This window comes from Falco rusticolus, chromosome 1, assembly GCF_015220075.1.
Source record: "Falco rusticolus isolate bFalRus1 chromosome 1, bFalRus1.pri, whole genome shotgun sequence".
In the NCBI taxonomy this organism is placed as follows: domain Eukaryota; kingdom Metazoa; phylum Chordata; class Aves; order Falconiformes; family Falconidae; genus Falco; species Falco rusticolus.
The window spans coordinates 3,240,275-3,252,503 of record NC_051187.1 but is presented as its reverse complement, the minus strand read 5'-3'; positions in this window follow the sequence as shown (position 1 = coordinate 3,252,503).

The window sequence follows — 12,229 nt, the reverse complement described above, 5'->3', positions numbered from 1 at the left end:
ACTCGGAGGAAGACAGAGCCCTCGGCCTGCTCTTGCACAGGTAGCGAGACGCAACACACGGCAGGGGCCAGGCTCTCCCTGCACTCCCAGGGTGGCAAGGGGACACCAGCATGGACACATGCCACTCACCCTTTGTCACCAGCCCTCACACCCCGCCGCACGCACCGCTCACCTGCGCAGCCGCCCTTAGCCTGGTACCAGACACAGATGAGCAGGTCCTGCCGTCCTTTGGCTTCACCCGAGCAGGGACAGCACAGGACTATGCCACCACCGCTGTCGCAGCTGAGCTGCCAGGTAGAAGGCTGTGATATTGGGGTCCTCAGCACCCCACGTCCCAGGGAAGGAGCCAGGTTGTGCTGCAACCGCTCTTAAGAGCGAGGTCCCTGGGAAAGGCTCACAGCCCCATCAAGGCAAAACAAGAGGCACCTGTGCTGCCCTTCCCTCCTCCCTTAACGTGCCCACCTGAGCTCCTTCCCCTCCCGCTCCTCCTCTGCAAAGGGAAGGGCATCCCTGCCCACACCACCCTCCTCGCTCTCCACCGGGCATAAATCAGCACGGAGCTGTGTGAGAAGCACATCTCTGGGAAACGTTTGGCACAAAACCCCACGCTCACTTGGCTTGTTGCACGTTCAGTGCTCGGCTGAGCTTTGCCCAAAGCTTTTTGCTCCAGTTTGCAAACTCCTTGAGCAAACCTGGTCCCAATTTTGAGCTGGTTTGAACACAATTTGAACTGATTTATAGTTTGGCATTAAAAAACAACAACAACCGTTCTTTAAAATGGCAACTTTGACCATAATTTATGTGAGGCCAGATGGAACTTGGTGTTTTCAATTAAGTTTCAGCTGGATTTTGTAATTTTAGTTTTTCGTTCAGAGAGTTAGAGCAAAACACAGAATAAGGAATGGAAAGCAGTAATTAATTCACATAAAACTTAATGGGAGGGTAGATATATAAATGTCTTGCAAGAGCATGGTGTCCTTCCATGTATGTCCAGCTGCAAACGAAAGACAACAGTAGAAGTGTTGCTTTGAGCTTGTCCCGGTACGGCTTGGCCAGGATTTCTTTCCGCACACCAGACCTGACTTTCTAGCCCCCTTGGATCAAGGGTGCCATACCCAACACTGAAGTCCAAGTCACTTTGACACCGTCTTGTAGCTACTTTCCCTGAGACCGCAGTATTTTAATAGCTAGGATTAGATCGCAGTAAAAGCTGAACCTTTGACATTTCTTCCTAGCAAGCAACTCACAAATTGATGTTAATATTTGGCTGTGCTCAGTGGAGACCGAATCAATACAAAATTCACCCCTGCCCGAGGTACTGAGGCAGGGTATTTTGTTTTTACAGGGGAATATCTGGAAGCTTTTAATGGATTAAAAATAAGTTGCAGTTGATCATTTGTTTGCGAGACAGAAAAGGCTTCAAAGATACACAAGCGGATTAAGCAGAAGCGTTCAGATGATTCACAAGCTGATACAGGCCACCAGTCAGGAAGCGTCTCAAATGACTTGTTCTTTTATGCCCGCATCAAAGCGCCACCGGCTGACTGGCAGCCTCCCTTCTGGCCAGCTGCCGGGGGGGACCGAGGTGGCAGCAGTGTCACTGCAAGGAGCGAGGTCTGCGTGGTTTGGGGAGAAAGAAGAGAATTTCCCTCCTTGCTCACCCCAGAGCATTGTATCTGCAGTTTATTGGAGAAGCTTATGCTAAAGTATGTTTTATCGCCATAACCTTCTCCTCCCGTTGTTTTTCTGCCCTGCTTCTTCTTTCTTCATCCTCTCATCCCTGCTTTATCCTTTTTTTTTCGGCTGGGCCAGAGGATACCACGTGAATGCAAAAGCCTGCAGCTCGACCTGTGGTGGCCTCCTTGTCCTTGCCTTATTGCTGGGGCTCCTAAGCCAAGAAATGCCACCCCAGGGGGCACGGCAGGGTGCCTGGCACCGAGGTGAGTGGCAGCTGAGGGTCACCTTTGGGGAGCTGGATTTATGGCCCACTGAAGGCACCACTGAAAAAACTGGATTTTGGATGAAGCCTTGAGCTGACTGATTTGGGAAAACATAAACGAAGGCTTGAAGATGACAATTACCTTAGCTGTAAAAGTGGTGCTGGCAGTTCTGAATCCACAGTTGCTCCCTTTTTCTTGCTTTTGACCCTTATTCATAGAACCACAGAAAGTTTTGGCTTATAAGGGACCTTAAAGATCATCTGGTTCCACCCCCTGCCCTGGGCAGGGACCCCTCCCCACCAGCCCAGGTTGCCCCCAGCCCCATCCAGCCCGGCCTGGGACACTGCCAGGGATGGGGCACCCACAGCTGCTCTGGGCACCCCGTGCCGGTGTCCTGCCACCCTTGTGGTGAAGAATTTCTTCTTTCTCTCCAATCTAAATGCCCCCTCTTTCGGTTCAAAACCATTCCCCCTTGTCCTATCGCTACGTGCCCCTGTAACAAGCCCCCTCCAGCTTTCTTGTCGGCCCCTTTAGGTACTGGGAGGCTGCTCTAAGGTCTCCCCGGAGCCTTCTCCAGGCTGAGCAACCCCAGCTGTCCCAGCCTGTCCTCTCAGGAGAGGTGCTCCAGCCCTGAGCATCCTCACGGCCCTGCCCTCCTCTGGATTCGCCCCAACAGGTCCATGCCCTTCTGATGCTGGGGACCCCAGAGCTGGACGCAGTGCTGCAGGGTGGGTCTCACAAGAGCTTCTTGGGGGAGAAGGGAGCTTTCTGCAACCTCAGTCCTCCAAACCTGGGCACGGATGAGCAATGGCAAAGGTGTGGGATAACTGGTAATTGCAGCGGCCCAGGAGGAATGCCAGCCTCAAGGCCCCAGCAGGCTGTGGTGCAGGGAGAGGGTCCTAAGCTGGCTGAGGGACACATCCCACTTCATTCGTCTGAGTTTCTAGGAGCTGGCATTTCCCAAACCGAAGGAGGTCAAACTTTTGCTCAAAGACTGCCAAGAAAACGTTGGACCACAGGGTAAGAGGCAGAGAAAGCTCACTAGAGGGGATTTGTGTGGCTCTGGGGCCCAATTCTGGAGGCTAAGGATTAAGCCCATTGATCTTTGCAAAAGGTCTGCAGGAGATGAAGGCTGTCCGCATTAATTCAAGGCAGATACACAAGCAGCAGCCACATGTACCATGTGGCAGCAAGAACCTCCAGAGTTCACAGCAAAGGATGGCGATTTAATGGAGTGTACTGTGAAATTAGCTAGGAAAACTCTACATAAAGGGAGGAGAGATATTGCATATACAGTGTGTGAGATCATTATATTACAGAGACTTTCAACGCCATCTCATAAGGAGACACTGAAAAAGACCTTACAAGAGACTAAAAAAATCCTGCACCTCTTAACATCCTGCACTTTTAACCAAAGGCTTAACTTGCACAGAGAGCAATGCTTTTCATATTTAAATCCCATCAGCACGATGGCAGGCCAGGAGGAAATATATCCAGGCTTTGGAGCCCAGCTATGAAGGGGGAACATATAAAAATGGGGTCAGCTGGGAAAAGAAGCTGACAGAAACCCCAGTGTGGCCACCAGTTCACTTTCTGGTTTTGAAAGTCAGTAAGTTACTCTGTTCTACCCGGACTCCTTCATCCTAATGTGGATCTGGCACCAGCTGCTCTGTGAAAGAGCAGGAGCTGCTCCCCCATTTAGCAGGGGAAACGTACGCCCAAGACCCCTGTGCCTTACGGCGGTTTGCAACAGAACTGAGTGGAGCTGTAGTATCAATGGGAGGTCGTGTGGGCCCATGACTGTCCTCTCCCGTGTCAGCCAAAGTGACTTCTGCACCAGGCAGAGCAAACAATGGTGGCTATGGTCCCCCGTGCTGCTCCTGACCCTCTGTGCCTCTCCCTCCTGGAACCCTGGTGGTGGTCACGGTGCCCATGCAAACTCAGCACAAAAGCCAGCAGGTTCCTTGCTTAGCAATCCCTCTGCCAAGCACCGTAGCCCTTCTTCTTTTGGATTCATGCTCACAATGCTCTCTCCTGTATTTTGGCACTCCAGCATACAGGCAGCTTCCAGCTACTGTAGCTGATACTGCTTTCATTTGCTGCCAGAGAAAACTCGCAGCCTGCAGCCCTGACCAACCATCAGGCTTGCAGCTTCCCAGCTCTTTCAAAGTAACTCTTTTGAGTTTGGTGAAACCAATGGCTTTGCTGAGATCTGCTGCTTCTCTCTGGGTCCAGGGTGTCTCTTTGAATAAGCATGACTCCCTCTGCTCGTGCAGATGGTGCTCACAAACCAGCAAATCCCCCATTAGCTTGCAGGCAGTTGGGAGGAGGCTGTCCTACCTCCCAGCCCTGCCCTTAGGCTCTCCTGGGCACCTTTGTCCTGTGAATCACAGTAAGGATAATGCCCAAGATGAAGATGAACACATATTTAGTCCCCAAGTGGAGTCAAAGCTGGGAATCGGGGCTGGAACTCCACCTCCCTGAAGTTCTGCATCTCCCGGTCCTGGCAGGTTTGGATTGGATGTCAATCAGGGTGTGCAGCAAGCAGCGAGCTCCCAAAGTGCATCAGCAGCAAGGGAGGCAGAAAAGGGGGTCACAAGTGAAATTCCAGTTCATGAAATTATTCCATTTTAGTGTTTCTAAACTAATTTTTATTTGAGCCTTGTGAATAGAGAATATGTGAATAGAGAAATGACTGGGATAGGTACTACCCACCTGTAATCACTCCATGCAGGACAGAATATCCAAGCAGAAAATATTAGCAATGGACATGGGACTGGGGTGACACAGCCTCCTCTAGCTTCAGGAACTAGGGAGCTTGTGAGAGAAACGAGCTTCCATATGTTCCTAAAGATCCATTTTCTCACGGACAGTTTTGTTGTAAATCCCCAATACTGGGCTTTAGGAAGGCCAGCTCCACCACTGACTATCACAGCCCCTACTCCTAAGGAAGACTGATGAACAAGCCCTACAGAAGGGGTGTCCTGGTGAAGTGATCACCCAGGTTACCGTGCAGAACCAGCAGCACTTTGCACCCCACGTACAGGTGGGATTTGGGAACAAAGAGCTTGTTCAGGCGACCAAAACTTTCAGCTGTGGAAAGGAAGCGTGACTGACTGCGCAGAAAAGAGCTGCATGGGCTTTTTCCTTTAGTCCGCCAGCTTCCCTGTGCGAGGTGAATATCGCACACCTTGCTTCGACCCTGCACACACAGAGACTTACAGACATCTTCCCCACGCGCCCTGGGCAGCCGTCCAGCAGGGTGCTGCCAGCTCACCAGAGCACACAGTCAAGGGTCAGGCAGGGAACTTGCCTCTAATATGTCTCAAAAGTTTACCTTTCCTAACGAGGCTAAAAAGATGGCATCTTAATTAGATGGGAAAAGTACATCAAGCTCATTAACTAATTACGAGGGAAAGTCCCTGCAGCAGATGCCTGGATTGCCTAAAGTACTGCTTACTCTTAACTGCTAACTTTGAAAAAGGATTCTGCTATTAAAGCATTATTTGGTTCCAAAAGCACAACAAAGTCATTTATTTTTTATCATGCCTATCCAAACTAACTCCTCACAGCTCTTATAAAGCATGTGCGTGAGAGGCAGGGGGCTAGGGGTGTGGGAAGACATCCTTACAGCTTGCTGGAGCCATTCACAAATGGCACCAGCTGCCTTTCGAGAGGCCATCCAGTACCTGACACACATAGTCCGGGCTTCAGCTGGTGCTTCTACAGCTCTGTCGGGAGCAAAATATTAAATGACCTGAGGGATGAGGGCTGAAGCGTGAAGTTATCAAGCAGCCAAGAATAAACTCAGCTAGTTACCTCCCTATGATCAGCAGAAGACCTTCCCTTCTACTGGGAGCTGATAAAGCAGAAGGAGATGAATATTATGGCTACTCCTCCTTGCACCAGATAAGGACTTGAACTAGAAATATCATTTATATCACTGAGCACCTATCATTGCTTGCGAATCAGTCGGTGACGTGCAGCTATAATATTAGGGCTTGACTGGAGATATATGTCTACAAGGACTGAGGCTTCCAGCTCATTGCAGGTAGCCCACTGACTGGTCATGCCATGGAAACAGCTGTTGATCATCAAGAAACCTCCACCAGGATCAAAACAGTGGCAGAGGGAATAATCCCAGATACCACTGCAGGGAGATATCGGTGCATATTTTAATACTTGGATCCTTTTTTAGAGTACAGGTGTGTCCAGGCAAGTATTGGAAGTTCAGTGGCTAAATCCAAGTTGAGGGAAAGATGTCCAGCCTGGGAAGCCAACAGGACTTTTTCACTGGCCTCATCAGTGTGAAAGTGTTGTGAAACCCACCCTTGCACGGCGGGGTTAAACTGTTCAGCAGTGTGACCTTGCAATGCGCTGACAAACTGAAGTCAGCAGAAACGTCCCGTGCTATGCAGAAATGTTTGCAAGAGGTGGGCATACTTCAGAGATTACTAATTACATTTTCTGTCTTTTACTGATAGTAATTGGCTTGCAATCTGCAAAAACATCCTCTCCGCTGCTTTGCAGGGGTATTTTCATGTTTAGGGAGCTAGTGCAGAAAAGTGGGAAGAAAACTTGGCCAGCAACAAACCAGCATTTTTTACATAATCTTCGGAAAGTTGCACGACTCCTGGTGATGTGCCCATTTCCCACCTCTGTAAGGGGATAGTATGTGAATTTTAGTGGAATTTTTAACAGATTAAAGGTGTGACTCAGAGAGAGGAGAGGTGGTGGAGTCTGGCCAAAGTGTTTAGCTGTAATGGTGATGGATCCATCATGGAGCAGGTCCAGATGTCTCAATCCTGTTTGCCATCCTGTGTTGCACATTGATGTGCAAGAGAAATAACCTTTGCTTTTTGCTTACAGACTCATTTCTTTCTCCCAGTGTGAGGGAACAACTGTGAGGGCTGCAGGGGTGACAAGGAGCAGTAGCACCAGCAGGGAGCACAGCAGAGATGAAGGAGAGGTTGTCTGCTGTGGGATTCCCGGGCACTACAGTCACCCCAATAACACTGCTTCCCCATTAACCCCTAGCAAGAATTGGAGAGGTTTCAGAGCACTGCAAAAAAGGACCCAATTTTGCAACAGCCTGTCCCAACCCAAACTTCCCAAAGCCTGAGGGACCTTGAATTCTCCATCAGGAACAGCAGCTGGAGCTCACCACTGCCTCCCAGTTCCGTCCCTTGAGAAAGAGGCAATGCCCGCTGTGATCACCCCTATGTAGGACGGCTCTTCAGAGGTTTGTTCCCTGAACTACACACAGCAAACCCTAAACATTTTCCCTCCTCCCCTCTTGAGACTGGAGGAATGCCGTGAAACTTTTCTAATCATGTAATCTCAGCTGTCATATGACCTCAGCGAGAGAAAATGGCCAAATTCAGAGGAAACTGTTTGCTTAAACCTATCATTAGCTCAAACCCACCCCCCACCCCCTTTTTAAACAAACAAACAAACAAATGAAAAGCCCCACAGCCCGTAGGGGTGGTGGTGTTGTTTTCCTTTCCCTAGAAAGCCTGAGGAATTGCATGGTCAGGGAACTTGAGCTATTCGAAGATGCCATGAGACCCACACCGCCGGCTAACGATCCATCCCTCTGCTTACGGGAGCATTATCAATAAGGAAAGTCATAAATCGCCCGCTGAACAGGAACTCAAAGACCAAAGTCGTGTAACTCAAACAGGCTCAAAGCAAAAGAGTCCCTTTAGTGTGAGGGTGGTCTGTGTAAAGTTAGGAGACACCTGCTAGCAAGTCCTGAGACACTAGCATCTGTGTAAACTTGCCCCCTCCCTGCGCCCACAGCCCTTATAAGGTGTTGAATGAAGGAGTTTCATGAAAAAAGGCTCTGTTTGGGGCAGTTCGAAGGCTTACATATACCTAAGTAAAACAGAGCCAGTGCTGTGCAGTCCTGGGATGGATTACCAGGGACCACAGGGAGGCCTATTAATTATTGTGACAAGCTGATCTGCTTGCTGACTGGTGGCTTGAGTTGCGTGCGGAGGGGTGGGTGTCCGTGCGATAACAGTCCTCTCTGTGCAAGGGTTTTGGGAGAACACAACAAAGTCAAGAGGATCTGAGGAAACCAGAGCATGAGGGGGGAGCCCAAAGCCAAACGAGCACGTTCACCTGGGGCTGAGAGCTGGGGGGGTCAGCCCCACTCTCAGCTCCAGCCTGCTCTGCATCCCTGGACCAGGAGTGGTACCTCTGGGCCCGCTGCAGCATCACCCAACTGCGGCACCGCAGGCAGCACGGCGCCGAGGTGAGGGAGTGGGCTGGCAGAGCAGGTGGTGGCCATCCAGCCTGGGGTCCTTTACCCTTCAGACCAGCAGAAAGCAGGATTTGAACACTGATTTATGTTTAATTGGAAAGCAAAAGCTAAACAGCAAAACCTCTGCATACAAGGCCATCACACTTTCTTATGAATTAAACAGTAGAAATATTTTAGCACTGGCAAAGCTGAAATCTGGAAATACCAATATTTCACCGAAGCGTTTTTTTAATATGCAGAAGTGTCATACATATTACTCTGAAGTTTCTAGCTGCAGGTGAAATCTTCTCATCATCAACTCTCAATATAATATGCGCTTATCTTAAAGGACATTTACTTTCCTGTGCTTACCGACTGTATTTGAATTGTCAAATGACACTTTGCTGAAATTATTAAAACCTAGAGGTCACAGAGAACCCAACTTGAAAGCAGGAACACACATTCTTTCGTCTGAGCAAAAGTGCATATTTGGAATTTTAAATGCAAATTTTTTTGGAGGAAGAATCGCTTTTCTGGCAGTCAAGTACAGATGGAGCATTTGAAAAAAAAAGGTTCTGCTTTAATTTTTGACAAGTGCTGTGAATAGATACTCTGCTGCGCTGTTAAGAGGGAAGGGATGGAGCAGAGCCCCGACTGCAGCGAGACGCGGGGAGGGTGAGCGGGGACCTCACACAACCCTCTCTACTGGTTGTGTTTTACAACAGGCCCTTCCAGCTCCCCCGAGCAGATGGCAGGCAGCCTGGTCCCTCGGGGAGGGCTGCGCTGGGCACTGTCACCCTCCAGCCCTGTGACCTCTGGCTCCTGTCCTAAGTCCCAGCAGAGAGCCAGGCTCTGGCTGCTGCGGTACCCGCACGGCTTGGGCTGAAGAAAGGCAGGCGGTGTCTGGCTTCTATACCCTGACTGCAGGAATGTTTTCTTTCGGAGGGATAAGGCTTATCTGTTCCCCTTATTCAGACTTCCTTTTAGGGTGTTGGAGGAACAGATAGGAAGGGGAAAGCAAAGGTGTTCAGCATCTCTCTCAAAAAAATCCTCCAGTAAAACCACCTCACACGACATTTGCAGATTGTCCATAACCTTCCTGCCCCGCGGTGCCTCTCAGCAGGGCGTGCCACGGAGCATTCCAGGACATGCCTAGCTGTGAGGCCAGACCGTGCCAAAAACGCTCAGGCAAGGAGAAGTGAGCCAGCAAGCTTGAAAGAGGATGAGGAGCATCCTTGCCTGGGTGCCGAGCCAGGTGGGTGCCGCGGATTGCGTGTTAGATCGCACCGCGGGGAGCAAGCCCTGCCCGCGCAGGGCACAGAGTGCGGAACAAAAGCCTCGGGGCTCTCGAGTGCAGAGTTTTCCCAACGCTTCTCAGTTATCCCTGTGCTGGACTGGGTTTTGGTCTGTAGCATATTGCACCAAAGCTTCAGAAGCTGTTTTTATTCTGACGAGGCTCCATTTATTTGAGAGCTGCAGTGAAGAGCAGGAGCAGTAACGCAGGGAGAGGTGTGTCGCTGCCTCTCCAGACGCCTCACCGCAGGTCAGTGAGCTCCCGTGCCATGGATGGGGACCCTGAGAGCTGGACTTGGGGCGAGGTTTCAGAGGGGAGTCCAGACGGGGTTTGGACCACGTGCCCCCTCAGCACCTGCGTGCAGCCATGTCCGTAACCACCGAGAGCCACCAGCCCGTTTAAGCTCCCTGGAGTCACAGCAGAGCTGCCAGCCTCTCCTCCCTGCCTGCCTTCTCCCCCATCATACCGCTGGGATGACGGAGCAGAGAGATGCCAGAGCTCAGATGCTCAGTATTTTAGCTGTACATCGCTAAACATGAGACACCTGAGGCAAAAGATGAAGGTTCAGGTTCCTACAGCCTTGAGATGAGTGCCTGGTGACTTCTGCTGCCTCACCTACAGGCTCCATGAGAGGGACTCGGTGTCAAAAAAGCACTGCAGCCCCCACCCCAGTGCTTGAGGCAAGCACCAGCGACACAGAGGTCACTCTAAAGAAGAGGGGATGGAGGAAACCCGCACAATGATAGCAAAGCAGAGCTAGGAAGACATTTCCCACCATGAGAGGCCCTTCCCTTTCCTCCCCTTCCTCTATTACAAATAAAGACGTGGTTTGAGGTGTGTGGGCTCCAGCCCTGCCTTGCTCCAGCCGGTAACAGAGGGCAGTGACATTATCATCGCCACGCTTACCAGTGCACCTGCAAATATACTCCAGCTTCTAGCCCACGCTGAAAGCCGGGTTGTTCACCTCCTCCCAGGTATTTCACCTACTCAACCTGAATTATTTTGCGTAGGTGGGCTCACAATCGCCCCTTCATTTCGCTGTGAATCCAGACCCATCCCCACTAACACAATGCAACCTGGCTCAAAGGTGACACGCTTCATCCAAGTGCCTTCCCTGCCCCGCTGCCTGCCAGCTTCACACCCTCCTTGCAGTCAGCAAAGCCTGCTCCTCAACTTCGTTTTCATGCCTCCTGGAGAGCTCCTCGGTGCTGATCTGAAGGTTGGATGCAGTGTTGTTTTTATATATAAATGACATTATGACAAATGATGAAGGATTAAATTACACTTCAATCAAATCAAGCCAAACCAGTAGGGATTGAGGTCCCAGTGGAAAGTATACATGGAGTTCCTCAGCTTCCTGATTTGAATGACTTTGTTCTTCTTCCAGAGAAGGGCCGGGGGGGTGGGGGGGGGGGAGGGGCGGGGGGAATGAAGACGAAGGAGAAGAGAGGGGAAAGGGAGAGGAGGGGGGAATTTGGCCTAAAATGAAACATTCTCCTTTTAAGTTGAACATTTGAAAATGGCTGGGAGGAAAGAACTGAAACACTGTAATGGCTGATACTGAAGAACAGCCTGGGACTTTTGCTTTTCGAGAACAGAAGCCAGGGAGAGAGCTGTGGTGTGAAAAAGGCAACGCTGTGTGCCTTGAAGGGGAAGGTGTTTGCAGCAGCCCATCTCCTGCAGACACTGAAAACCCCCTGCAAGGCACTAACCCAATTAGCTTTGCAAAGAGCTGTGCTGTGAAAAGGCAAAGGCACTGACAGTGGTTTTGGTAAAGGCTAAAGACAGCTTCACTCTGCCTTGCACTCCCATCAGAGTCACTTTATTATCTTTGTATTACCAGATCTTGCAAAGCTTGGCTCAAGAATCTTTAGCTCTGCATCTCTGTCCAGCTGGAAAGCCTCTCTTAGCATCGCACTGGGTTGCAGCACTGTTTTGAACAAGGGAGCATTCCTAAATTCTGCAGAAATAGTCATTCCATGAATGTAGAGAGAGAGAGACAGACAGGCAGGCAGATACTGTGCTCTAGAATGTGCATCAGGTACTTTGCTCTAGAGGTTGTATTAAATACTACCCACTGTGTTCTGATTTCTGGGGGCAAATCTTGGGTATTGTGTCCCATAGGTCCCGCCAGTGAAAGTCCAAACAAGTCAAGCAGAACACATCAGGGTCTCCTCTGGCTTGACGGTTGCCTCTGAGAGACAACCCATCAGGCTGACTTAACTGTGACACACTTCACCCTGCCGGGATGGTGGCAGTCGGATGAGCTCAGACAAACTCAAAACCTTCCTGGCAGATGAAGTCAACATTTCAGAAAACACTTCTTAAAACCTTGGCCCTATGTCTGCATGTGAATCACACACTGTCTCAGCCAGAGCAGGCAGAAGACCTTTTCCCACCTCCTCCTTTGATTATTGCTGTCCTAAAGCAACACGCACCACCAGCACGTGGTATCTGCAGGTCACCCATTAATCTGCAGCAGAGATGATGGACAAGTTTCTCTCTGTTTACAGGGCTGTTTACATTATTCTGGTCATAAAATGCATGTCAGCTGTGCGTGTACCTGCTAGAAAACTGTCTTCCATATCAAAGATGAAAATTCTGAACACTTCAGCAGGGCTAGAATATCCCTCTCACTGCATGGTAAAGCCACTTCCACTGGAAAAAGAATGAAGCCTACAAAAGCACACACATGCACACATGTCTACACATGTGCTCAGGCACACGCTCCAGCCTGCAGCTCAACGG